Source organism: Sarcophilus harrisii, chromosome 2 (genome assembly GCF_902635505.1).
Source record: "Sarcophilus harrisii chromosome 2, mSarHar1.11, whole genome shotgun sequence".
Classification (NCBI taxonomy): Eukaryota; Metazoa; Chordata; class Mammalia; order Dasyuromorphia; family Dasyuridae; genus Sarcophilus; species Sarcophilus harrisii.
In genome coordinates this window covers 527446101-527473042 of record NC_045427.1, presented here as the reverse complement: position 1 = coordinate 527473042, position 26942 = coordinate 527446101, and the positions used below count along the sequence as shown (strand labels likewise).

Sequence of the window (26942 nt, the reverse complement as noted above, 5' to 3'; positions counted from 1 at the left end):
CTATTGGAATTGTCTTGTATCTACACATTGCTGAGAAGAGCTAACACTATCACAGTTGATCATCACATAATCTTGTTACTGTGCACAATGTTCTCCTGGTTCTGCTCACTTCACTCAGCCTCTCAGTTCATGTAAGTCTTTCCAGAGTTTTCTGAAATCAGCCTGCTCATCATTTCTTATGGAACAGTAATATTCCATTATAGTCATATACCATTCCTCAATACATTCCTCAAATGATGGGCATCCAATCAGTTTCCACTTGCTGGAAAATAGTTGCTACAAACATTTTTGCACATGTAGGTCCTCTCCCCTCTTTTAAGAACAATTTTAACCCAATAGTGATACTGCTGGATCAAAGAGTACATCCAGTTTTATAGCCCTGTGGACACAGTTCCAAGTTGCTCTCCAGAATGGTTGGATCAGTTCACTACACCACCAACAATGTACTAATTACCATCCCATTTTTCCCATATCCCCCTCAACATATATAAATCATAAACCCACTTCAACCTTATTTTGATATAAAATGTGAGACCTTGGGTCTAGTTTCTGACACACTACTTTCTAATTTTCCCAGCAATTTTTGTGACACAGTAAGTACTTATCTCATAAGCTAGAGTTTTGGGGCTTATCAAACCATAAAGTTGCTATTGTTATTGACCAAGTTTCTTCTGTACCCTAACTTATTTCATTGATTCACTACTTTATTACTTAGCTAGTTTTAGGTCTGATTAGTCCAAAGTTTTTGAACTAATAACCTATCTGGCAAATTCTAAGGCAAAGGTACTAGGGATGGAGCATTTTATATCTTTTGTATAAAGATATTTTGGAGCATTTGTATATCTTTAATAGCTAGGTGCCATTGGGCAACAACAGAATATTCTTATACCTTTAAAATGTGATCAGATTCAGATAAGGCATTTTATATCTTCCAAGAAACTTACAATGATGGAACCCAGAGCCTACAGCTGCTTATTGATATTGACAATACTGAGCGTACTTTTTGTCAATAAGCATAGCAGGCAAATGAGACATTTTTTTATTTGTATGTAACAATCTCCAAAAATTCTAAATAGTTTATAAATACTATGTTACTCCTCTTGCCATATCTCAACCATTATGAGAACATATTTTTAGGCAAAAGGATAATGTGATTTATATATTTTTGGTGGACTATTCTTATCATTCATCTATAGAGAAATAATTGAAAAAGTACTTGCTTTAGTCCTTGTGGTTAACAAAGAAAAGTTGTAATAACAAATCTTGTTCTAAGCTTATTATCAATGAAAATGCTGGTACTTTTACATTATTAGATTAAAAAACCCACATTTCTCAGATTGAGGAACTAAATGTACTGCTGAATAAAATGTTTTAAGGTACATATTCAAAAGTAAATTCATAAAGATCTTTGACATTCAAGCCCTTATCTGGTAATTGTTTTTACAAAGTGTGAAAAGAACAAGGCTACCTCCTAAAATGTATTTCATCATGCATTAAGTTAGGGATGAGTTTTATCAGAAGGACTTTTAGAACATTATAAAGAAGCAAAATATCATTTTTGCCTGAGTCTCTTAGAATATTTAATGTTACAAATACTGGGAATGATAATGATCTATTTCTAAAGGATAATATGAACTAAAAAGTGAACTTTTACAGACACTGGAAACACGAAGACAATTGTCCTGACTTGTACTAAAAATCACATTACTTTACCAACATAAATATGCTGTATTCCATCTGTAATGGTTAAACTTTAGGGTGACTCAAGTGTCAGAGACATTATCTCATCACTGGGAATCAGTAGCAACATGTTTGACATACAGCCCCTCCACAAACCTGTCATGAACAATTTCATAATTATGTTTGTGCATGTAAAGGCATTCTCTCTTGTATATGAAGATTTATATTTCGATTTTTCTGTCACACAAACCTACCTTAAAATATTCAACCTCTTTATGATGAATTTTTGATTGGTTTGAAATCCATATGGCTGAAACACAAAGGAAAACGAGTAAGTTCACTAATCAAGGTCAGGTTGATGCATCTATTGTCAATTACAATTACTTGCTTGAACTAAGTCCTTTTTTTGGTTCATTAAGGTATAAATTTAAATATAAGATAAAGTCACTGAATTTCACAAATATGTACAAATGTTAGTTATATAGTTCCTTGAAGTCCCAGATTTACTGAATATTCACAAAAAAAAATCAGGAATTTTGCTAAGTAAAAAAAAATGATAGAATTCAAATGCATGAATAAAATGGAATAAGACAAATTTTGAATTTTGAACTTTCTAACAATGCAAAAAGTTATATTTTATCATTTCTTCCAAGGAAAGTATGGGAGAAAGAGTATTGCCTGGAATAGAATTCATATCTCAACTCTGGATAGTTATAACCTGTGCAATTTTGAACAAGTCATAACCTGTCTTATCCACAGATATTTGGACCAAATGATGCCTGAGGTTCCTTCCAGCTTTAAACCTATGGTACTATGCACCTATGACTTTAAAAAAAAAGTATTTTTCTTATTATTCCGTCTTTGTAGTGTCTATCATGCCTTGAATATCCATGAGAAATTTAGACTATTTAAAGTAGTTTTAGATCATCTTATTCATATCATTTTTGAAAGCGCTTAAGAATTCTATGACCTATAGGCAACCTGATGTAGGAGAAAAAGAAGTAGATTTGCAATCAAGAGAAGACATGGATTCAAGTCTTTACAGTGAAAATTGTGTAAGATGAGAAAGTGACAAATATTACTCTACATATCTTATAAGATCTTGAGAAACAAAATTTACAAACCTTATTCTACTGTATAAATATGAATTATTATGAGCTTAATTAGTGAATATAGTCACTATTCTTTCCCCTTATTAGCTGTGGGACTCTATTCAAATTCCTTAACCCTGTTTTCCTCAGTTTCCTCATCTAAAATGAGCTGCAGAAAGAAATGGCAAATCACTCCAGTATCTTTGTCAAGAAAATCCCAAATTAAATCACAAAGAGTTGGGCACAATTTGAAACAATTGAAAAAGAATAACACATTATACTTTATATATTGTATAATATAATAATACATTTACAAATACAACACTATATTTACATAGATGTACATGCATTTGATGAATCATACTTACAGATAGATATATAGAGCATGGATATATGTCATTGACAAATTTGAGCTGATTTGACTGAACCTCATTTTCACATCCATATCAAAAGAGAGAATCAGACCATCAAGATTTATGACCTTGTGAATAAAAGGAACCTTAAAGGTCATACAATTACAAGTCCTAAACGGTCTGACTCTTTTTTCACATAAATATGAAAGTGGAATTTAGTCCTTTAAGCATAATGCCAGGAGTAATAAAGCTCAAAATAAGGTGAAAGACTGGTGAGGAAAGCTAAGTATATCAAAAAAGTGGTTTTTGGTTTTTCCAAATGCTATTATCAGGTAAAAAAAGAAGATCAAAAAAAGGAGTAAGTTGACTCTTCTAGTTGTCAGAGAAAAAGGATAGTATTCCCATTCTTAATTTGTTTATGTTTTCTTTTTCAAGAATTATAATTGGGCTGAAAAAGACAGAAGAAAAAATGGTTTATAAAAAGATGATATTCAAGATGAAACAGGAGAAAGGAAGGAAACTGGCCTTTGATGAGTTCACTTTATCTGGTCTAGACAAATTACATTCTCGTTTACTGAAAAAAAAATGGACAGATAGGATTGCTAAGTTTCTTTCGATGATTTTTGTCAGATTATGGAGAATGAAAAAAGAAGAGGTATTGATTTTTAAAAAAAAAAGTGGAAAAGAATAAAATCTGCAAACTAGAGGCCAGGGACCTTTACTTCAATTCTTGAAAATATTCCAGTAAATATTATTAAAGAGATGATTGGGCACATCTAGAATAGTAATATTAATTGCAAAGAATAATGAGCAAGGAAGGATACATCAAGAAGTGGTCATGCAAGATTCTTAGGAGAATCTATAAAGGATGATGTGTGAACCAGTGCTTAGCCTTTATACTTATTAAAAGCCAGACTAACCTTTCTTTTTTTTTTTTTGGACATGACCATGGAAATTCTGCAGATATAGTTTACCTACACTTAACTATTTGACAGTGTCTTGATATTTTTGTGGAAACAAGTGAAAGTAGTAAGCTAGACAATAATATGACTATGATTCAGAATTGGTTAAACAATTATAACCAGAAAAGTTATCAGTAGTTGGATATGGCCTTGAAAGGAGATATCTAACAGTGTTCTAGGGATCTGTGATTGACACTGGGCCAATGAACATATTTGAACAATGACTTGGATAAACGAATAAGCCACACTTATCAAATTTACAAATAGCAGGAAACTGAGAGGAATGGATAAAATAGTTGATGACAGAGTGATGATTCCATAAGTTGATAAACTAGAACAATGGTCTCCAAACTGGAGGTCAGGACATGGTGGGGGTTGGAGGGAAGGGTTAATGGCAGAGTCCCAAGAGGCATATAATCAGTCAGAGGATAGGAATAAGGGTCATGCCCTATTCTTGTTTCTAAAGCAATCTCACTTAGCATTAACCTCCAACCTAGCCCATTCTATCTTCTCCCCTTGCTCTGCAAGCTCCCAGTTTCTCCCTTCCTGAGCTAGGTTGTGAATCCTTGAGAACAATTAGGAGAGAAACTACCCAAACAACAACAGCAGCAACTATACAGGTACCACTTAAAAAATCCCTATCATCCTCATCCTTAATCTTAGCTTCAAGAAAACTGTATCAAGCACTCAGTGAAGAGTGGGATTTGCATTCTAGGGTAATCAGCAAGTGAGTAAGAGACCCATCCTCCTTCTCATTTGAGGTCATATAAAGTACTATAGAAAGAGGTAGAAAAGGTGGTTTGTAACAGGCAAAATAGCTCTCATAACACTATCTTTTCTCCCAAACTCCTCTCTTTCATTCCCTATTTATGTACAGGGCATGGTCAACCATTCAGATTTATGACCTTAGAGATGTCAACAGCTCCTCATTCTTTCACCCTACACATTCAATATGTTGCAAAATCTTGTTTCCACTTCCATCTCTCTCTTCTATTTTTTTCTCTTTCCTCATATAATCCCTTTCCTAGTTTTTAGTCTTGCTACCTGGACTTAAATTAGCCTTTTAACTAGTCTTCTTGTCTCAGATCAGTGTCTCTCTCTCTTCCTCTTCTCTTCTCTTCTCTTCTCTTCTCTTCTCTTCTCTTCTCTTCTCTTCTCTCTCTCTCTTTCTCTCTCATCCATCCTCTATACAGCTGCTAGTGATTACCTAAAGCAAAGATCTGGCCATGTCACTGTCCTATTCAGTATACTCCAGAAACTATCTGTTGACTTTAAATCAAATATAATTTCACTTTTATCTCATCCTTTCAAAATTTCTTTTTGTATGTTTTATATTACATGAAATTATTACTGTAAGGCCTCTACTATCCTCTCTATCTCTGAACTTTCTGTGATTCTTCTTCAGTATGTAGGCAGGTAGCTATAGCCTGGAAGTACTTTGTTAACTAGACATTGCTGTGGAGAAAGTGCTGGTTTTAATAGGATTTGACTTTAATTTTCATTATTTTAAAGTTATAAGCAATAATAGTCTGTTATATTTACTGCACATTTCATTTCCTAAGTAGGATAATAGAAAGAGTAAGAAAAATATAGCTCTATTATTACCATGTTAATGTTTGGGAGGGTAGTATAAATAACTGTTTAGTTAGAAACTGCTACTTCCTTAGTGCTCTGTTTTAACAATTTGCAACACACCTCTGATAGAATGAACTTAAACACTCCATAAACTTCTCCTTTTGGTTCCTACTCTAAGAATAGGATTTAAGCTACTTTTCTACCTTAGCTCAAACATCTTATGAGATTTGATTCCTTATTGAAACTGACTTAGATATGAAGTTGATGGTTATAAGTTCAGTTGTTTGAGCCAAAAAGGGAACTGAATTTTTAAGCAGAAAAAATATATTTCCATGCTCCCCTGAGGGAAGAATGGAGAGACCAATTTCACTCAAATACTACACCTTTTGGCGCAAGACCAAATGTAGAGAGTTGCAGCCCTGAAGGAAAATTTTTCAGCAGTTTGAAACCATTGATAACAAGGTTATAACGATGAAAATCATTTTGCTACTAGCCAAGACTGGACATTTTTCCCCACACATAAGCAGAGAAGCCTCTGGATTAAAGCAGGAATAAGCCATCTTTTTAGTCCTCAGCTTTGAAATTCAGCCAGAGACAAAAACATGGTGATAGTTCATTCTTAGCCTGTAGGGTCACTGATCCACTCATATTAAAGCAAGATTATATCTTTACAACTTTCACATTTGTATTTTCTCTAGTTGACACTACCATACTAATTCAATTTTTTCAACTCTTTCCTGAATTATTCTAATAGTCAATTAAGTAATGTATTTACCTCAACTTTAACCTTTATCTAAGCTATCTATCAAAATAAACTTCCTAACTTATAAGTCTAACTATGATACCTTCCTGACCTTGTTGAAAACCTTTATTGATTCCCCATTGCCTATATAAACACATCAGATGACACAATATTGCCCCAACCAGCCTTTCTAACCTTATTTTATTTATCTGCCTTTGTAAGGAGTATCTATCTATCACAATGATGTGGAAGATAGTGGTGAGAATGAGGAAGACAGGAATTTTCCCAATGGCATTTGTGCAATTGCTAATGTTGTGTCTGGGTTGTGTTTATGTTATAACTATTCCCATTAAATTGAAGACAGAGGGGTATGAGTCTGGATATGACTTGAGACAAGTCAAGGGAGGAACATAGTGGTTAAATAAGCTATTGTTAGTCTAGATTTCAAAAGTGAGTAATAGGATTCAGAGTAACACAAATGAGAAACCTGCTTATTCTTTGACTTCTTACCAACTGCCCAATATCTGCATCTTTTAGACCCCAGCACGGTTGTCTCACCTAATGATGTAGATGAAGCCCCCTAGGGTATTGCCATTTGTCCTCCTACTAGACTTTCTGAATTCTTTTGGCTTTTCTATCCCATCAACTTGCTGTAGGCAAGGAACTGTCTCTCCCTATTTGTATCTGCAGTCCAATGAATATTGTTTGGTAGATAATAAGTTGTTCAATGCTTTCCCATTCATTTATTCTTTAAGTTGTTCAATGCTTTCCCATTCATTTGTTCTTTCAAGTTTCTTTTTCTTTTTACTTTTTTATATAGCTCTATTTGATATTTTATGCTAAACACAAAAGGTCAAGAAGGTCCCATTCATTTGTTCTTTCAAGTTTCTTTTTCTTTTTACTTTTTTATATAGCTCTATTTGATATTTTATGCTAAACACAAAAGGTCAAATTTATAAATGATATATTTTCCTTTACAAATTAATGCTGAGAAGATAAAGTAACTCACTCAAATCCCACAACTACAGTAGAAGTTCTAGGACTAGGGGGAAAAGTAATGGGAAAAAAACTAATGTTATACTAGGATGAACTGAAAAGTATAGTGTCCAGAACAGGAATGTTAGTTTGGCGGTTCTCTGTCCTGATCAGACCACAAGTAGAATATTATGTTCCATTTGGTATATGTATATATGTGTGGGTGTGTGGGTGTATATACATACATATATATATATATATATATATATATATATATATACACATACATACACATACATACACATATAGAGAAAAATAATGTCCTCTACTAAAAGCTACCTGTCTTCCTTTTTCTAGAGCTCTAATCACTTTCTGTTAGGGAACTAAGGATTAAAGAACTTATGCTAATATACTGTACAAATGAATTATGACTTAGAAGTGGGAACCTTGGTCTAGTTTTGCACCAAAAGGTATAGTATTTGAGTGGAATTGATCTCATCATTTTTCCCTCAGGGAAGCATGGAAATATATTTTTTTCTGCTTAAAAATTCAGTTCCTTTTTTAGCTCAAACAATTGAGCCTATAACCATCAACTTCATATGTAGTTTACCATCCCCCTTCATTGGATATTATGATTAAGGAAATGGTCTTCTATGATGTGCCATCATTTTAAATGGCAAATGTTATGTCTGGTTGATTTTAACCTAAGCTCTGTAAGTATGTTTCACCATATTGTGAATATTTCTTTGGAGATACTATAAATTATAATTCCAATATGTCTTATATTAGACTTCCAAAGGCATGAGAAAACTCATGTTGCTTTGGATCTTCTTTTTCTAAACCGAAAAGACAGGGAAAAATCAGGTAAATTTAAAAATTGAAATGAAGCAGAGTACAGTATCTTTTTTTTTCTTTGACAATACCAAAGGAGAATCAACTTCAGGAGCCAGGAATGTTTAGCTTAGAGAAAAGATGAGGACAGGGGTTGGGGTCAGGAAAGGGAATAGCTATTTTCAATATTTTGAAGAAGGATTCAACACATGGAAAAAGGATTATAGTTTCTTGCATTCCCAGAGGGCAGAATTAGCAACAATCAGTGAAAGTTCAGGGAGATGAGGTTTCAACTCAAAGGAAAAGTATCCAAATGAAATGAAATTTAATAGAGATAAATTTAAATTCTTACACTAAGGTACAATTTTTTTCAAGTTTACATCTACAAGAAGGCTGAGATGTGACTAGAAAGCAGCTTAGTTAATCTGAAAAAAGATCCTATATTTTTGGTGGATTTAATGTAGGTTTAATGTGAGTCACTGACATCCAGGAACCAAAAAATTATTGTAATCTTTGGCTACATTTAAGAAGAGGAAAATTTTGTTCCCATTGCCCCCAACTATTCTGATCAAATCACATCTGAAGCATTGTGTTCATTTCTAGAGTCCATGTTTCAAGACATTGAGAAGCTGGAGAGCAACCAAGATCATGAAAGGCCTTGCAACCATGTCATGTGAACATTGACTCAAGAAACTGGGAATGTTTAACATGGAGAAGAAATGACTTAGTTGGAGTATGATAGCTGAATATTTGAATATTTTAAGAGCTCTCAAGCACAGTGGGATTATACATGTTTTTATTGGCTTCAGAAAACAGAAGACAATGAGAAAAAATATTTGGGATTGATAAAAGGAAAAACTTACTACCAATTAATGCTGTCCAAAGTGGAATTTGGGAAATAGGGGGTTTTCTCTTCCCTGTTACTGCAGGTTGGATGGCCACTTGTTGCCAATATTATAGAAAGACCCTTCCTGTTCTGAACTCTGTGGTTTTGAATCATTAAAAACTCTTTGAATATAGGGATTATTTTAAATTTTGTCTTTGTATCCCCAGTATCTACTACAGGGCAATGTAAATAATATGCTCAATAAATGTTCAATTGAAATCTGACATCACAATAATTTTATTACCTCATTTTATTTATCTCATTTATCTCAAAAAAACTATCTTAAGAAAAATGTTTTGATAGACTGTGAAGAATTACATAAATGTTAGTACTAAATTGCTTTTATTATTGAGAAGTTTGATCTCAAACAATACTCTAAAAGCAAAATGTGACTAGGTGAGATGGAGAGATGAAGGGAACTTTAAGATTTTTTTTTAAAGGAGCAGAGATAAATGAAATATGGCTAGGGGAACAGAGAAATCAAACCAATGTGACTGGAGTGAAAAGTTCAAGTTGGGAAGACAAATGGGGGAAAAAAATCTGAAAGCTAGAATGGGACTAGAGAATAACTAATTATGAAAACATTAGGAAGGTACCATCACTGTCTGTTTTGTGAACTCACAGGCACTGATAAAAAAAAAATAAGGATCGCTCTATCGAAGTTGGAAACCTTACAACCTAATTCCTACAGAATATATTAAGCAAGCACCCACTTATTTTATTTCTACCATTGTTACCATACATGGTATAGAAAAGCATGGATACTGAATTCAAAATCAGTGATGTTGTGAGTATTTTACTCTGAATGAATCAAGTCCAGTCTATAAATGCTTGCCATATGAATACACAATTTCTGCCTGAAGCTTCCTTCCTACACTGCCAACTGTCTGTGAAACAAGCAACCTGCTTCTATGTCCCAGAGACACCTCAAAGTCAACATGTTTGAACAGAGCTCATTGTCTTCCCTTGCCTTCTAACTTTCCTAGTTTTGTTGATCACACTCTTACAGCCATACAGGTTCGAAATTTTGAAGTCACCTTTTCCCTTTTCTACTTTCTTATTTCTCACATGCCATTAGTTACCAAGTCATCTTATCCTACTTCTGCTACATGTCTCAAATCCATCCTCCCCCCCTTCCACTAGCATAATTTAGGCTTTCATTATTTCACCTCTAAGAAGTAATTTGAATTGCTTTCTAATTGGTTTTTCTACCTCTTCAATCCATACTATGAATGGTTGCAAAAAAATCTTCATAAAGAAATCTAAATACTCCATTCCACTGTTCAAAAATCTTCACCACTTTCCACCTACCTACAAAATAAAATATAAACTTTTATCTGGGCATTCAAGGATAATGATAATATCCAATATTAACTAATGTTATAAGAGGTTTGGCAATTGTCAATGCTGTAAAGTTACCCATACATATAACCTGTAAATAAAAGGCTATTAAAATAAAATTTAAAAAAAGAGAGATGATTCAGGCCAGTTCCAATGCTCTTGCGAGGAAGAGAGCCATCTGCACCCAGGGGAGACTGTGGGAACTGAGTGTGGTTCATTACATAGCATTTTCATTGTTTTTGTTGTTTGTTTGCATTTTATTTTCTTCATCATTTTCTTTTCTGATTTGATTTGATTTTTCTTGTACAGCAAGTTAATTGTATAAATATATGCATATGTTGGATTTAACATATATTTCTACCATGTTTAACATATATTGGACTACTTGCCATCTAAGAGAGTAGGGTGGGAGAAAAGGGAAAAACTGGAACATAAGGTTTTGGAAGGCCTAATATTGCAGAATTATCTATGCATATGTTTTGAAAAATAAAAAGCTTTAAAAAAAACCTAATGTTACTATGTATAGACACTTTCCAAATATTATCTCATTTGATCCTTACAACTCTGAGAGGTGGGTACTATAATTAGACCCATTTTACAATGAGGAAACTGAGATAAACAGAAATTAAATGACTTGCCCAAATCACACAGCTAGTTAATGTCTTAGGCCAGATGTAAATCAGGTCTTTTTGATGCCAGATCCAGTGCTCTGTTGACCGTTCCACTAAGCTTTTTAGCCTGTTCACTGAACTGGACAACTATGTTTCTGCAACTTAATTCTGCCCTCTCCTACCTCACTGCACTTGCACAAACTTGGAAGGGAATCTCTCAGTACCTTCACTTATTGAAATCCTTTGATTCCTTCAAGTCTAAGATCAAGAGTCACACCTCTTCCATGAAGCATTCAGTGATTTCTCTTTTCAGGTCAAAATGATCTTTCCCTCCATAATCATTTTTCTTGTCCCTCTGACCATTTTTACATATTTACCCTAGTCTCCCTAATTGTTTATATACAAGACTTATCTCCACTAGAAGGGCAACAAGCAGATAGAATGTTAGCCTCAGAGTCAGGCAAGCCTGGAGTCTTATCTCTGTTATTTATCAGTTGTTTTTCAATTGTGAGCTACTCTTTGTGATCTCATTTAGGATTTTCTTGGCAAAGATACTAGAATGGTTTGCCATTTCCTTCTCTAGCTCATTTGACAGATGAGGAAACTGAGGCAAAGAGTGTTAAGTGATTTGTCCAGATTCCTAGCTAGTATCTCAGACTATTTTTAAACTCAGGAAGATGAGCCTTCCTGACTCAGGCCCAGCACTCTATCCACTGTACCACCTACAATGGCCAATTAGTAGTGTCTTCTGGCAACTCTCTAAGATATGATGTTTAATCTGAGATTTGTGAACTTGTATATATACATATTTATATGTGTCTTGATAATTATATTTCAGTAAAATTGAGTACCTTTGTAATTCCTTATATTTTATTTTATGCCTTTAAAACATTGTTCTCAAAAAGCATACAGACTCTTCATCAGATTGCAAAGGTCCATATCACAAAAAGATTAATAACCCCTTACTCTAAGACCAAGCTAGAGATGAGGAACTAATTGCACATGAGGGAAGAATTTGCACATGGACCATTTCCCATGCTGATGAAATAAAAATCTGGCCCTAATCCCCTTCAAACACTTTGAGCTTCTCAGAGGCAGTGATTATGTTGTTTTCTGTCTTTGAATCTGCCCAACATCTAGCATCATGCTTAATAACTGTTCATCAAACTGACCTGGAACTGTTTCTATTCTTAATGGTGAGCCCTTCAGTTATAATTAACACCCACTTCAACAACTTTAGAATATAGCTTTAAATCAACGTTTTAAGCACCACGGTGATATGAGCAACCAGATCTATTTTCTTTCCACAGCTTTTAATGAGTGTTTGGTTAGCTGGCCACAAATTATGGCTAAAAATTATATCTGATAATATTGCAGTAATATGACTGCTATCTGGCCATCTCATCTATATGTAACAAGCTAAGTAGCAGGGGAAAACAAAGTCTCTAATGGATTGAAATAGATCAAATGAACCCCTTCACTAAAGCTCATACACTTTAATGGTAGGAGATGTGCTTAGCTTTTTAACCTAGAGCCTATTTCCTATTATTTCATGAATGATTTTAATAAAGTTGGCTACTACTCCTTTCAGTCCATAATAGATTGGGGCAGCTAGGTGGTGCACTGGATAAAGTGCTGACCTGGAGTCAAGAAGGCTCATCTTCCCGAGTTCAAATCTGGCTTCAGACTCTTACTACTACGACCTTGGGCAAATCACTTAACCTGTTTGTCTCAGTTTCCTCATCTATAAAATGAGCTAGGGAGGAAAATATCAAATAACTTCAGGATCTTTGCCAAGAAAATCCCAAATGGGGTCAAGAAGAGTAAGACATACACGACTGAGAAATGACTGAACAAAATAACAATGACAAATTTATAATAGGTAAGTTTCCCTCAAGTGGAGGGAGAGTAGAAAGAGATTGTTTATGATTCCTAACAGAGACTGATGCTCTGACAACAGCCGGAAAACTGACATTTAAAAAGGAGATAGAAGAAGATAAACTTATAGTCAATGAACATTTATTAAGCATTTATTATGTACCAGGCACAAAGCACTTGAGACGCAAAGAGAGACAAAGACAAGATCCCTGCTCTGAAGGAGCTCCAGACTAATGGGAGAGGCAGTCTGCAACAAGAGATAGACAGGATAAAAATGAAGGAAGCCAAGAAGAAAGGAGGAAGAGTATACTAACCATTTCAGAGAGCCACTAAAAATACAAAATAGGGAGATGGGGTGTCTTGTGCAAAAAAACAGCAAGGAAGACATTGGCACTGGATGCTATTGGAGAACACAGAACAGTGTAAAGGTTAAATATAAAGTATAAAAGGAATGCAAAGGTAAAAAGAGGTCAAATTGTGAAGAGCTCTAAATACCACAAACATTTACGGATATCTGATTTTAGAGGTAAGAGGGAGCTGCTGGGAGCGGCTGAAGAGGAGACATGTGGGCACATTTATACTTGGGGAAGATCGCTGTTATAGTTAAAGAAACTAAAGTCTACTTTAAATAACATGCCCAAATTCATACATAGGAAAGTGAGATTTCTCTTTTCTCTCCCCAAATCTGGAACTCCTTCCATTCCCCTCCACTGCTATAGTCTTCACAATTCTAATTTTCCTCCTCTGATTAGTCTTAGCAACCCCAAGAGTGCCCACCAAGGCCACAGAACTGTAGGGTAGAATTTTGAATGTCCCATAAGATTCCAAATCAAATCCCATGGCCTTGCATTCACAATCATGAAAGTTGCAATTAATTGGGCTGAGTATTTGACATGTGGTAATGAATTCTGCTCATATGTTTCCACAGATATGGTGGACTTCTCATATTGGATGGTTTATTCATAAAATGATAATATAAGATATAGCTGCCTTTGAAGAGGCTGGCTGCTCTCTATTTGGAATTGTTATACTATGAAAAAGCCCAGTCATATTAGTCATGTGCTACTCCTCCTCTTGCACCACCAATAAATACACTAGCTCTTGGGTCCTCGAATGAGGAACTTCTTTCCCTCCCTGCATGCTCCATACCTCTCTTTTAACTTTATTTTCCCCTATTAGAATACAAGTTCATATCTTCACAGTTCTTAGCAAAATGCCTAGCACACAATAAATAATAAATGTTTGCATGCATTCTCCCTCCTTCCCTCCCTCCCTTCCTCTCTCTTTCCTTCTCTCTCTCTCTCTCTCTCTCTCTCTCTCTCTCTCTTTATCTATCTCTGGATTAAGATAAATATCAGAATCAGTAAAAGAAAAGAATAAGAAGGGAAAGAGAGATGAAGAAAATACATGCTCAAATATTTGCTGCCAAGAGGAGATAGTTGCCAGCAATGGTTCAGTACCAGTGACTGTACATACTTACTTATTTCCCACACTACTATGCATTTCTGATCTTCAGGATCTCCCTGGGGCCTCTTTGTCTGAATGCTTTTAATCTGTTTTCAAGCTGCTTGGTGACTGCCTCAATTCCATTACATAGAAGCAGGTTGAGAGAACAATAAAGCTCATTCAGAGGAAAGCTCTCCATCTTTCGCTTTTCAAATGGATACTCTGGTCTCATGTTTTTGGGGAAAATTGGGGAAATGTTGCCTTAGTTTCCCAATCAGAACTGACAGATGTAAGAAAACTTGTTAATCTCATGAGATTGCTTTACTCAGTTTCTCTGAAAATGGTTGTCCTTGAGCTCCCATAGGGATTAATCAAAATATTTCTCTGGACCTTTTGGCTTCCTCTCTTGGGTTCACTCCTCTCTGCTTCTTTGTGTTTATTATGGCCCAAGAAAAAACAGAAGAGGAAGGATAAGAAAGAAAAGGTGCTCCTTTAGGTCAATGTAAATATATCCACCATGTTTTTGCCTTTATTTATATCCCTAGCAGTTAGCAGAGTGCCTGGGCCCTAGCAATTTCCTCATAAATATTTATTGATTTACTTCTTTGCTATGGGAATATGAGTGATGGTTATTCTTCTAGGAGGACTCAGAAAACATATTTGTAAGATGACTATTGGTAAATAGCCCCTTCTTCTCAAGGGAATCCTGGAGTTAAATTTCCCATATGGGAATATCTGCCTAAGGCAGAGAATGACTAGACAGATGCTAGGATGTGCTAGAGCTGGCTTGAGACTAACTGTTAAATCTTCAGTGTGAGGATTTACACCTTAGAAACTGGCAAGTGTAAAAGAACCCAGGGCTTTGTTTATTATTCTGTTGATTGTCTAGGCTTATGAAAGTAATGGAAAAAAATTAATAATACAATTTAAACCCAAAATTGGATCATATGTGTATTTTTCTTTTCTCTGGTTAAGTATTTATCTTTTCATCTTTGTCTACAAATCATCAAAAAGTCTCTAGATGGTTATTTCAACAAAATCAGTGAATATCATAAGAAGGACCAATAGATCTAGAAGAAACCAATTAAATAGTTTAAGGGATAGAAAAATATAAGCAATTTATGCAATGAATACTTCACCATATATGACAAACAAATATTATAACAAGAGTTTATTCTGACGGCCCAGGCCAATCACATCCAGTCTAGTTCCACTTTATCTTTTAATGTTCATCTCACACCATAGTCCTTTAAGGACCATGTGACCCTTTCACCTTCTACCAGCAAAACCTTGACTTATATACTTGACTTCCTTTTCCCCTCATCTCTGCCTACTGAGATATCACTTTTGGGTTACACTCAGTTAACATTTCCCCCATGAGACTTTGCTTAACACTCCAGCTGCATAAAATCTCACCTTCCAATCTCTCACTGCATTTTGTTTGCCTCTCTATAATTTGCTTAACATAGCTTTAGGATCAGAAATTTGGAATTGAAAGGGACCTTTAAAGATCACTTAACTTTGAGGCTAAGTAATCCAAATGATCTAGCTAGTACCAGGGCATTAAGTTCTGAGTTCAAATCTGACACTTACTGGTTGCCTGATCCTGGGCAAGTCATTAATTAACATTTCCTGCCTCAGTTTCCTCATCTGTAAAATGACCTGGCGAAGGAAATGGTAAACCACTGCAGTATCTCTACCAAGAAAACCTCAAATGGAGTCAGGAAGAGTCAAACATGACTGAAAAATGACTCAACAACATCTAAGATTGTAAATCATCTAGTCTAATCCCTCTAATATTGCAAATAAGGCTATAGAGAAAGGTCATAAATGTCCTTCAACAAGTGTTTATTAAGCAGCCAGCCTCTATTTGCTATTCTCTGTGATGGGTACTGAATACACAAAGAGAAAATCAATGCATTCCATGCTCTTATGGAACTTATCTCCCAGCAATGAGAGGAGTAATCATGAATGGAATCGGTATTCGATCCCAGATCACCACACATCCAAATCTAGCGTGGCTTCCACTGATTCTGCACCATCTCTTTCTCACCACAGTTATCTGTGAACCTGCTGTAGCCCTTCAATTAAAGTACAAACTCCTTGAGGTAGGGTCAGGATGTACTATTGACATATAGGTAACAATGCCTTGAACATAGAAAGTTTAGAAAATTGGGTGGGAATCTAGGCTACCATTCGTTCAGACGGAGAAGAGGTATTCCAGCTTTTGCTGCATTAATAATTCCCTGCCCCAAGACACAGAAGCTACTAACCAACTTCAGAGGAAATCGGAAAATGCAAAGGTCACATTGCCAAGAAACATTTTGCCTCTGCTTCCTTAAAATACAGGATCCATACAGTAGGAGAAATGGACTCCATATGTTCCTGTTCTTTCAAGTCCAGCTTATTAGATTGCTCTTCTCCTCCTCTCTTTATTTTTTAAAGAAGCCATTAACAAGTTCTTTCCAGTCATCTATTAGGGTTCATTAGCCTCAGCCACTACAAATACCAGGAAGCTTCAGCTGCTCCATGCATGAATCAACACAACAAGCATAAACCTTGGCCCACATTGTTGAAATAACCATAATATATTGTTAGAAGGTTCTCTTTAAGGGGGAAGGGGAGAATTTGGGGACAGACTGGTGGGGAAATAAATTCCTGTGTCCATGAAACCTGGCACTTTCCTCACACTATACATTTTATTGAGTTTCCCAGGGTGCAGAGAGCTTCAGTCATTTGATAGGGTCTACGGCCCTTATATTTCAATCAAGTTAGTCAACAATATTTATTAAGCATTTTGTCTGTGTCAGGTGATAGAATCTCAAAAAAGGGGAAAAATTGGGCTCTTGTCTAAAAGGAGTTCACATTCTAATAGGGGAGGAAACACACAAACCATTATTTGTATACAAGGACATAGAGGGTTGATGGGAGGTAAAACTCAGGGAGCAGGGGGGCTTCCTACAGAATATCCATGGTGGGTATTGTGGAGTATACACAAATCCTGGTCTTCCTGACTGCAGCCTGTTCTCTATTACATCAAACTACCTCTCTTCCAAAAAGCTGAATCATTAAAACACAGAATTTAAAACTTGAAAGGATTTTAGACAATGGCTACTCCAAATATCCTCTATCCCCTGCAAACTTAAATATTAGAAAACAGACTGAAAAGAGTTAAAGGGGTTTGCCTGAGATCACATAGGCATATATAGTTAGTGGGAGAGTCAGGTTTAGAGTTTTAGTCTTCTGAATTATAGTTCAGAGCTCTAACTCACAGGAGAATGAACTAAAGCTTTTTCCTTCCTTCCTTCCTTCCTTCCTTCCTTCCTTCCTTCCTTCCTTCCTTCCTTCCTGCCTGCCTGCCTGCCTTTCTTCCTTCCTTCCTGCCTCTCTGCCTTCCTGCCTGCCTCTCTGCCTTCCTGCCTGCCTCTCTGCCTTCCTGCCTTCCTTCCTTCCTTCCTTCCTTCCTTCCTTTCTTCCTTCCTTCCTGCCTTGCTACCTCCCAGTCTTCCTTCTTGCTTGCTTTTTTAGTTAGTTAGTTTATTTCTTTCTCATGGGAGCCTTTCTTAGCCTTCTTTTCTCTTACTTAATTTCCAGGATGAGTTTCAAAGCATTTGAATCTGATCAGTTAAAGGAAATTTTCTAGCTAATGCTTACTGCTGGTTGGCTGACCATTCTTAACAGGTCTGAAGATGAAGTCCTTCTAATTGGCTGTCAGAACCTTGCATTATTTTTAGTTTACTCCTTGAGTTCCTGTGGGTAAGCAAAGAAAGGCATTTTGATTTTGAGCCAAACTGGGGGTTAAAATGGGGTGGAATGCCATCCATCTTCTTTCCAGGAAGATCTGAAATTGAGCCACTATCTTTAATAGACATAAAACCTTCCCATAAATAGATATGTACTAAAAATAAACACCAGAGTAACAGGTGGATTTGTAGAGAGGAAAGACCTCAGAACCTTAAATCTCTAATTAGCTATAGCTTTAAAAAAAAAAAAGTACAGTAATAAATCTTTGTGTAAATTCCCAATTACTTATTGTTTTTCTATCTGAAATGACATGCAATTCAAATATTTTACATCCCCTAATCTAATCTATCTTGACTACTACAGACCCAGGAGATCTTTATCTTCTCAAAACTCCTTCATTGTCTATACCAATGGTGTCTAATTTAAAAAGAAATGAATCCCCATGAGCACATATTGATTTAGAAAACCACAAATTTATATTATCTATGTTACATTATATTTTTCATTATTAAATTTTATCTTTAATAGATATAGAATAATTCTATTTGGATTTATATAAATAAATCAAGCATTTCCATAACATATTATAATAAAAAGATGAATTCATATGAAACTGCAAATCTGCCATACACAACTTGCTATTCTTTTAAATATACAACAAAATTATTATGTAAATTTCTTTTTTTTCCTTCCCTCCCCACCCTCCCCTAGAAATGGCTACCATTAGATACAAACACCCAGGTATATGTATGTAAAATTATTTTAGACATAATTCTATTTATCAGATAATGTCTATTTATCTTTCTCTGGAAGCAGATAGCATCTATCTTTATATGCCCTTGCTGTAATGTATTTTTATTTATTTTGTAAACATTTCCCAACTACATTTTAATCTGATTTGGGTCTCTTTTGATTCGTTTACATCATTTAATCCAATAATGCACATTTATTAACTGTCTGTAATGGGCTACGGTCTGAGGATATATACATACATTCACGTATGTGTATATATATGTATATCCATAGATAGATAGATAAAAATTCAAGTTACATCTTGATCAAGCATTGGGTTTTGAATTCTTAAAAAATCTAAAGTTTCTTGAATATAATAGAGGTTCAATAAATATTTTTGCTTTATTTTTTCTTCCTTCCTTTCTTACCTTGAGCCCTGTCAAATGAATATAATTCAGTGTGAAAGTGTTTCATTCTTGTCAGACCTGGTTTTACTTAGAATATTAGTGGTAAAACTTTCAGTTATATATTATATCTTATTTATAGTGAGTTTTACATTTTGATCAGATAGTGAAACGTTTTAAATATTTTCAAGAAAATTTTAGAAAATACTTTTGAATTGGCAGAGACAATAGGGATTGACCTTATATAGTCCTTTAATAATTTTTTTAAAAGATCCTTTTTAGTAAATTGAATACAGATCAAAAGGATAAGTACTTTCTCCAAAAAGTCAAACTCTTCCCCAAGAAGAAATTAGAATACTTTTAGTTTCAAAAATAATTTCCAAGAAAACTAGAAAGGAAATAACAGACTGTTCTGGTTCTATTTTTTAAAATCTTTGCTTGGCCTGACATTAAAACTTGTCATATTGTTCTTCCATTTCCATTTTTTAAAAAAATATAAATAACAATTTGCCTAAATAGTTTAGGCTTAGGTGTTATACTAAAGCTCTTTGTGTCCTCATCACAGGGTCTCTGAGATCAACTCTAATGCAGGAAAATCCAATAAAATACCATAAGTATGCAAGAGGACAGCTTGTACTTACTTATCTTTTGCAAAATAGCATATTCTTTTATTTCCAATTTATATTAGTTTTCATTTATCACTTCCAATTGACTTTAGTAAAGTAAGGGAACATAATATGCCTGGGTATGAGTCTTCCATGCTTCCCCAAGAAAAGAGTAGAATAAATTTCATCCATCATGAAATTTCACCAAATTTAACATGGGAAAGATACAATACCTCCCCCCAAGTGTTGCTGTGCCAAATATTTCTTCCATGGACATCAGAGGGAAATCTACTGCCTATATATACAAAAAAGTACATATAATGTGCATAATATAATATTATTTCTTTTAAATGTTATCTTTAAAAGTTATAGAAAAATTAGGTTTGAAGATAAAAAATACTTCTAAGAAAAAAACAAACAAAAAATCCAACAATTCTCTTTTATCATTTTTTGAAGATTCAATCTCCTGCCACATAAGCAATGTTTAAAACTTAAAACATGAATCAACTTGACCTATTCTCTCACTTAATTATCATTCAAAATGGAAAGGAAGAATTCACTATAATAGCAATATTGACCCAAAAATAACATGAAATAGGATTTAATATAGTAGAATTCAAAGATCATAAATTGAAAGATCTGGATTGCTATTATAAATTAGATGAATGTAAACAAGTTATATCACTGAATTAAGGAAATTTAGCCTAATCCTATTCCATTCAAACAACAAGACCAAAATATATTTAATTCAATTATTTTACCTATTGAAATAAATGAAGCAGAAGTTAAAGAATCAGTTCTGCCTTGTCCATCAATGTCCATCTAAACAAAGGAAATGAACTGATTGTCAACAAATATTCAGCAAGCATACACTGTGGTAGGCATTTGGGATATATTTCCAGTTCTATCAGCGTTATGAAGGTATAACTAGTAGATAAATGACATTAGAGATAGTTTAGCTTAGTAGTTTCCATATTTTTAGTCCTGTCTGATTCTTTGTGACCCCATTTGAAGTTTTCTCAGCAAAGATATTGGAGTGGTTCACATTTCCCCTATCAGCTCATTTTACAGAAAGGAAACTGGAGCAAACAGAGTAAAGTGACTTGCTCAGGATACCTAGCTGGTGCAAAGCTTCTTAAACTGTGGGGTTGTATAACTGAATATAGTTTTTTTTATTTTTAGTTTTATGTCTTTTTTGATTTTTTAAAATTTTGATTTTGACGTCAAAATTAAATTTTGATTTTTTTATCAGTAAATGTTTGAATCGTATACCTGTTTTATTTACCTACATACCTGAGGTCACGTAAAAATTTCTTAGACAAAAAGGGGTAAGATTGGAGAAAGTTTAAGAAGCCCTGATTTAGTAACAGAGGGAAGACTTGAATTCCTTTGATAGATACTAGCCTTATCATCCTGGGTAAGCCACTCAATTTCTCAGTGTCCCATGCAATTCCCAATTAAGGTGAATTGCAAATAGTAGCTGATCCCCATTGCTATAGAGAGCTTTTTTCCACTAGGGAAACCATAGGTCTGGATCAAACATACAAATTAGGGGGCTGGGCATTAACTGCAAAGAGACAAAGGACATAGAGTCCTGTTCCTTTCCTGTCATTAACTCATTCAATCATAGTGAGAGTCAATAGTCATAGCCACAGTTTTAGAGCTGGAAGGGATCTTAGAGATCATTTAGTCTAACTTATATGTATTTTACAAATGAAGCAATTTAAGCCCAAAGATCTGAAATGGCCTGCCCAAGTTATACAGCTTAAAATGTGACAAATCTGGGAGATTAATCTTGAACCTGATTTCAGAATTCTTTTCACTTTACCAAAGGCTTCACTGAATACTAAAAAGAATTCTTCAAATTAAAAGTCAGAAGAACAATATTTTAAAAACTAAGCTGTTATAATGACAAAAGCATCCAAATCTTTCTTATATGTCATCTCAAGACTCATTTTCATAATACACAGGTGTAATCGAGTTACTTTCTAGGTCAAAAATTTCTCTCCTAAGTTTATGACTTATTATTTAGGGCATTCTCATGTTCTACCTCCTTCTTATCTGGTAAGATTTATCTTGTGCTATTGCCTCCATCCTTCAGTACAATCAGAATATATCTTGAAATTTTTGACCTCTATGCCTTTCCTCATGGCATATTCTGTCCCCAGAGTTGTCTTCACCTAACATTCTGACTAGCTGAAATTCAACTTATTTTTCAAGATTCTGCTTAAATGCCATTATCTTATGACAGCTGATCTCCCCAAACCAGACAACATCCCTTTGACCTCAAAATGCTCCTAGCATCTTGTACCTCTCTAATTCACATCCATATTCTATTTTAAGAAAATGGATAACAGATCTATCTTTATATAGCACTTTCAAGTCAACCCCGTCTCTATCCCACAACCTATCTTCTAGTACAAATATTACCATTCCTATTTTATGGATGAGGTAACTGAAACTCATGGTCATAATCTATTAAATGCTTGAGACGAGACTTGATTCCAGGTTTTCTGACTCCAAATTCAGTGTTCAATGCACTGAATTGTTCTTTTTGCATCACATTGCATTTGTTTGTTAACAATCTTCATATATTACCTTATTGCAAGGTCTTATATGACAAAAATGAGGTGAACAGTGCTTAGCACATGGCAACACTCAATAAATTCTCCTTGAAGTAATTGCAAATTTAAAATCTCTCTCTCTCTCTCTTTTTTTTAGAAATTTGCATCTACAGAATACAAAAGAAATAAAAATTTGACCCCAAAACAGTTACTTACACTTGAAAGAATGAAAAAATAATAGCTTCACCATGAATGGGAACCAAAGTCTTACTCCTGTTAGTACTGAACATTTAGTTTTTGAAACTCAGGTTTACTGATCTTATTAAGCCTAAATTATTTACAGAGAATTCAAGGAATCATAGGAATCAAAGAAACTCAAGAGGTCATTTCATTCATCCTCCTCCCCCCAGCCCTAAGTTATCCAGTACAGATGACCATTGATTTTATCTTTTAGATCTCCAGGGAGGAAGAAGAAGCCAAACCTCCCTCAATAATGTATTTCAAAGTTAAGGAGACCTTCAGTCATGACATTCTTCTTCATTTTTTGACATTCATCTTTCCGCCTTTATTTCAAGCCCCAGTGCCTAGTTCTGTCCTCAGTAGAGACAGGGAACATCTGGTTACCATCACTCCCATAATAACTCTCATCCTACTCATGCTACTGCTTATTTGTTTCTAAGAATACAATCATTTGCTTTTCAAACGTTACATTTCAGAGCAATTTGTAAATATGCTATTAGTTTATAAATCTTATTTATCCAAGTTATTTTAGAAGAATTTGAATGTCTTTAGATCAGTGAACCCAATTACACAGATTTGTATGTACCACAGGGTAAGACATGTCCCTTCAAACAAAAATAATATGCAGTAAAAGCTTGATATAATATGCTATGTTTCCATCTAATGTTAATCTGGTCTTGTAGAATATCCACATTTATGTTTGGAATATAGTAGAGGGGTTACCCCATATTCATATTTGAGATCTTTTATTGTACATTTGTTTGTATTATTTGAGGAAAAAATAAAAAATGTTTTAAAAACTTCAAGATAACTAGATAGAACATATTCTGATAAGGTATTTTATACCATGTTCTGGGTCTTGATGTTTGAGAAGGGATCTTGGCCCAAATTTCCTTACACATCAAAATTCAGTTTTATCATATGCACTAAACAATGAAGTTTGAAGACAGTTTATGAAGGGAATAAGGATGGGACTTGTTTTGCCTGACCCCAGAGAGCAGAATGAGGTATAATGGGTAGAAGTGACAAAAATGCAAAATTAGGCTCAACATAAAGGAAATTTCCTAAGAATTTAAAGTGGAAACTGCCTTGGGAAATGGTTTGTTCTCCCTCACTGAAGGTCTTCACGCAAAGTCTAGATGATTAATTTTTGTATCCATTGAAGTCACTTAGCTATGAAATTCAGTGTGATTCTGCAACCTCAATGGATTAAAATAGGATTAAATTCAGAATGTTAAATTTAGATTTCTATTCAGTGCTAGAAAAATTGGATCAACAGATCTTTAGGGTAACAATCCTCCATATTTATTTCAAAAATAAATTGTTATAGCAACATAAACACCCACATCTCAGAAAATACCAACAAGAAAATAAGTTGTATATTGACAGATTATGATAGTTTAAAACCAATACAATGGGAAAGTTTCAAAAACATTCCCTGTGTGTTTCAGTGTATAACACTTTATTATCTACTTTGAACTGATTTTCCTGAGAATTTGGTCATAGCACCAATAATAGCTATTGGAGGCTAATTACAGTTTCTAAAATGAGTTCCCAGAAAAAGGTGCTTACTTTACTGTTATACAAATTACCTACAAATTATCCATTTGACTTACTTTTAACAGACTTCAACGTCTTCTGGAGGCATGTGGCAGTCAAGAATTATACTTTGTCAACATGGTACTTTCCATTGTTGAAAATAGTCCATTTTGCCACAATAAAATGTGTGGTGTGATATCACAACCCCTGAGAATTCTGAAAAGGAGGAAAAGATAAGATACAAAGCTAAATTAACATTAAATAGTGGAATAATGAAAAATTATGAAAATTAAAAATAGAATAAAAATATGTTGGCATAAGATGAAGAATTTATCAATTCCCCCCCCCTCCACAAAATAGAGTTCTTTTATTTTTAAATTGATCCAGATGTAGAAAGGTATCAGCTGCTTAAATGTAAACTGTCTCTTAAATGTAGAAACTTCTTCAAGTATTCTATTGTTCAGAGTCAGACTGGATGAATCTTGTTGAAAGGGATTCAGGCTCAGAAAGAAATCAAATTCTGATGTTACAGTATATTATAAAACATATACAATACAAGGATTAAAAACATATTTCAGACTAAGGGAACACACATTCTACCTTAAGAACTATTGAACATAATAACTCTTTTTTCTAGGACTACTTCATATAACCAATATTCCTGAAGGCAAGTTTTAATATATTGGTTATACCAGGAGTATTAAGAGGTACTAGGCTACAATGGAAGTACTGTAGTTGAAGCCTACAGACTAACTCTTCACATAGTCCCTGGCATACAGGAAATGCTTAATAAAGGCTTGCTGATTAACGGGCTGACTTCAAATCTTTGCTTTGTTACAGACAAGTAACATTAGGCAAATCACTATAATTTCCTGGGCCTAAGTTTTCTCATCTGTAAAATGAAGGGATTGTACTAGATAATCTTTAAGGTTTTATCAAGCTCTAAATTTATGTTCCTATTTATGTAAAAGAAAATGTTTTTTATACAGCAGGGCAGGAAAGCAAGAGAGGAAAAGGTAGCTAGAAGGAACAATCATCCAAAAATAAATGGGGCTCTTTTTAGAGGTTGGGGGAAGGGCAGTGAAGAATAAATATGGATCCATCTCAAAGCCTAACTGTCTAGACCTGTAGTCAGCTCAGGTCCTCAGCAATTTATTCTGATAAAATACATACACTTCTTTTCGGCATTTAAAGGTTTTGACAATCTGGTTCCATAAGTAGTATGTATTTCTTCCCATCTGGGCTACATGCTAGAATGTTTCCTATATAGGACATCCCACTTCTGCCTCTATTCCTTTACATATGTTAAATTCACTTTCTTTTGAATCCACTTCTTGCAATTCCTAGTTTTTTTCCCCAAAGCTCTGCCTAAATTATATCTCCCAAATTAGTGTCCTCCTCCACTGAAATGACCATATATATATATATATATATATATATATATATATATATATATATATATATATATATATATATATATATGTTTATATATATATATATATATATATACATATATATATTTGTGTTTACTTATTTGGGTACATATTGTTTTCCTACAAAGGAATGTAAGATTTGAAGGTAAGAATTGTTTCATTTTTGTCTTTTGAATCTCCAGTGCTTGGCAATACTGGGAACTTGGTGAATGACAAAGAATAGATTTTTAACAGCAAATTTCAGAGAGCATTTTGACAAAGATGACCTGAGGATCAAGTACAATCAAACAACTAGCCAATATAACTTGAATGATTATTGTAAATAAGGGCATTATAGAAGATACTAAGATCTAGTCTCTGCTTTAAAGGAGTATTTTTAAAAATCTAGTTATAAGGATATAAAACATATACATTAAGAGATTGTTTTGCAATTAAGAGGTGTTCAATAAAGTTTTGATTCTGACAAGTCGCAGATATGGTTAAGAAGTAGTGATGTAGCATTATGTCATGGGGGATGTTTAAGTAAAGGTTCATGGAGGGAGGTTGTATTTGATTTAACTCTTGAAGAAAGGATGGAATTCAAGTAGACGTAATGGAAAGGGGTGGGTGGATGTGAGGAATAATGTGAGCAACAGCAGAAAGAAAGGAAAATCCAAGGCATATCTTGGGTTCAGAAAGTAAACAAATATGGCCAAAAAAGAGGTTCTACAGTGGCCTTCTTGACACAATAGAGTATTAGGAGATAAAGTTGGAAAGGAAAATTAGGATTGTGGAAGGTCTTCTAGAATCAGGTGCAAACCAAGATTTTCTCTTCTGATGGCAGTAATCATCCCAAGAACAATACACAGGATGAAACAATACACAGGATGAATGGACTCCAGTAGCAGCAGTCTGGGTTACGGCAAACACCATGAGACAGCCACCAGAAAAAGACGTCTTCCCCCCATGTGCGTCCAAGGTCAGCCTCAGTCACTCTTCCCTAGTTACAATTCTAACCTGCTCCATGTTGACAGCAAGGTCCACTAACCTAGAAAATGGAATTCTTTTTCAGGGATTGACAATAAATGGTACATCAAAATACAATTTAGGATGGCCCTTGTGTCTTATCTCCCAATTTCCACTTTTAATGAAAATTTAATTTTTCCAATTTAATTTATTCCAATTTAATTGTTCCAAGACAAGGTTCTTAGGTGACGGGTGAGATCCACTCTGTTGTTAGAATTAAACTACCTTGAATCACAGATCACTGATGTAGGGTAGATGATGTAATACATTACAGTGATGCAGGAAGGAAATTAGGCAAGGAACTG

The 26942-nt window shown here is 34.5% G+C and overlaps 1 protein-coding gene across 3 annotated transcripts in view; it reads right to left on the bottom strand.

Moving 5' to 3' along the window:
• The window catches only part of OTUD7A (OTU deubiquitinase 7A), a 292841-nt gene that overhangs the window by 178314 nt on the left and 87585 nt on the right, over positions 1-26942 (bottom strand). For 2 of the 3 annotated variants that reach the window (XM_031955458.1, XM_031955457.1), the window contains exons 3-4: positions 24277-24415; positions 1935-1990 (exon numbers count right to left, since the gene is read on the bottom strand). The gene's annotated coding sequence lies outside the window, so the exon portion shown is untranslated. The remainder of the gene's footprint in view (positions 1-1934; positions 1991-24276; positions 24416-26942) is intronic. The other variant, XM_031955459.1, reaches the window with a different exon arrangement.